The sequence below is a fragment of the Carassius gibelio genome, chromosome A17, assembly GCF_023724105.1.
Source record: "Carassius gibelio isolate Cgi1373 ecotype wild population from Czech Republic chromosome A17, carGib1.2-hapl.c, whole genome shotgun sequence".
NCBI classification, from domain to species: domain Eukaryota; kingdom Metazoa; phylum Chordata; class Actinopteri; order Cypriniformes; family Cyprinidae; genus Carassius; species Carassius gibelio.
Window position 1 is genome coordinate 22,295,482 of NC_068387.1, and position 2,858 is coordinate 22,298,339.

General features: G+C 33.0%; 1 long non-coding RNA gene across 1 annotated transcript; it reads right to left on the reverse strand.

The window, feature by feature from the left end:
- Positions 1–558: 558 nt before the first annotated feature.
- LOC128031569 (uncharacterized) lies at positions 559–1,962 on the reverse strand. Its single transcript, XR_008188121.1, has 3 exons — positions 1,912–1,962; positions 1,719–1,783; positions 559–1,021 (listed from the first exon to the last, which is right to left on the reverse strand). It is a non-coding gene; the product is annotated as an uncharacterized LOC128031569 (long non-coding RNA).
- Between the last annotated feature and the right edge of the window lie 896 nt (positions 1,963–2,858).

Genomic DNA, 2,858 nt, shown 5'->3' on the forward strand with positions numbered 1-2,858 from the left:
TATCATATTTAACCCAGCCTGCTGGGTTGCCTTTTTTATGGTTTAAAATGACTATATTGCAGGGTTTCAAAAACCAGAGCGGGTGTTTTTTATCACTGTATTTCAGAAGGAAAACTACTGTATTTAGAAAATGTTCGATATCATTTCGCATGTGCTTGATAAGGCAGCGTTTGTGAGCTCAGCACCGCTCTGCAGCCGTTACCGGAGAAACCTACCTCTCCCGCTCTTAGCGCCTCCTGCTGGCAGAAAATAAACTCGCAGAGTGCAGCCATGTGGGGAAACAATGCATTTCTACGTTAAAATTAACCCAAATTGAGCTAGGCATTAAACCTACAAATGTTGTTCATTTTAAATATCACTTTTACACACAAATAATAATTATCAAAAGGAAAATATTTATTAAAAACAAGAGAAAAGTCAAAAAGTAACATGTTAGAAGAAATGCAGAAAAGGATGGCATTAACAGCTACAGAGTTCATAAACAATGCATTAAACATTTGATGAATATAACTTAAGATCAAATTGGACTTTGTTCAATTGTATTTATTGTATAAAATATACGAAAACACATACAATAAATTTACAATTAGGTTTTTTTCCAACTATTCTGGCATGACAGTACACAAATAAATCACAACATTAACTTTGATATTATAACATTTAACAGACGCATGTGTGTGTGTGTGTGTGAAAGAATGTGAGCAGGTGTATGAATGACAGAGTGTAAACTCTTCTACTAAACAACACAGAAAAAGCATTTAACTTTTTTTTTTTTTAACAAATTATACACTTACAGTTTGTTTCATAGTCCATGAATACAAATCATGCATCACGGTCAATTTTCATGATCTCTTTAGCATAACTGATGTCATCATGAAGAAACCCCATCAGCACAGCATCTGACTTCTTCTACATCATCCAGGGCAGCGTCCTCCTTTAAAACCACTGCTGTTTAGGGGAAAGAAGATTCTCCTCTCTGACCAGGATTCATCCCAGTCACCACCTGCTCTTCATCAGTGGCCTAAGAGAAACACATTTGAAAAAATTATACATTTAATTAAACTATCCATTTTCAGGTAGAGGTGTATTCACATCCACAAGGATAGGTAAATAATCGGTTTTAAAGTTTCAACACTTTGTGTGGTTGTTTAATGTCTCAGTCCACCACAGCGCTCCAGGAGGCTATAATGACAGCACTACTGTGAGGGCAGGTGATATTGTTTGAATAAATATTGCTTTCAGAAAGCTTCTTTACTGAAACATTAAAACAGACATGACATTCACATACCTCACAATATTCATGGAGGGCTGCTCTTCAAACCGTTAGTTCACCAAATAATTAAAATGTTCATAATTTACTCTCCCCATGTTTTTCCAGACTCATACACAAACTGCTCATTTTTTGGAAAACATATGAATATATTTAATATTCTTTTTTTGTGTCCTCCATTGCTGGTCTGGGAGACCAGTATTTTATTTTGAACATACATGTTTGCTATCATATAATTTAAGATGTATTCATATATAAATATCAGAATTTACTTCTACAATAACTCTATATTTATGAAGCTTGAAAATATTGATTATCTAAACTATAAATGGATTAACAAATATGAGAAAACTGAAAATATATTAATTCATGTTGTAAAGACAGACAAAAGTCTTATAGGTTTGGAATGACTTGAGGGCAAGTAAATGATTTTTTGTGTGAACTTTACCTCTAAGAGCGAAGACCAAGAATAATGACTCTCCAAATCAGACAACTCCAAAGTTGGTTTGATTTCTGCAATAAAAAACACAGACATCAATGGTCTTAATGAAATGAGCACGTAATCACACTGTTGTTGCATCAAAATGTGAAGTAAACTGGCAGGAGACAACAGAAACATTTATTTTCTAAAAATAACTAACCCTAAATCTCAAAGGAATGATGCTCTCCCATGTCTCTTGCTTTTAACATCTACAAAAACAAAAAACAAACATTATTTTACTCTTAGTAAAACACAACAACAACTGATAACATGAAATTATGAAGTTTACTTGCCTTAAACGATCTTTCCCTCTCTTCAGAAGAAGCTGAGAAAACCTCCTCCTCACACAAGCAGACTTGTGTGTCCTTAACTCCAGTTAGTTTGAGTTCTGCAAAGAAGGGGCATCAATGGTTTCAATAAAATATTAACATATACATATATATATACATATATACTTACATATATACATATACATATATATATATATATATATATACATATATATATATATACATATATACATATATGTATATATATATACAGACAGAAATGTGAAGTTAACAGGCAGGACACAACAGAAACATTAATTTTCAAAAAAAAAAAAAGTAATAACTTAACTTACATCAGTCTCAAAAGAATGAAGTTATCTTGTCTCTGGATTTCAACATCTAAAAAAAAAAAAAAAAAACACACATTATTTTAGTCTTAGTAAAAATAAAGATAACTTGATGTTATTCTGAAGTTTACTCTCCTTAAACCGTCTGTCCCTCTCTTCAGAAGAACACCTCCTCCTCATCCTCACACAGGTCTGTTGACTCCTCACACAAACAGCTTCTGTGTCTTTAACTCTCAGCGCGAGGACAATGAGACACAAGCTTGACAAGTCTGAAATATTACATGTAAAACATACTTTTAACAGTTACCACTTCAACAGCCTCAAAATAATTATGCTAGTCTTTACTACACAATGCCGTTTCCTTTAGGGGACAAACATACATTCAGTTTAACCGCGAAAAAAAAAAAGACAAATTCACATGAGCTAACCCTGACCATAACCGTCTGTTAACGCCTCAAAAAGTACAGATAATGTAAAATCTTATGTAAATA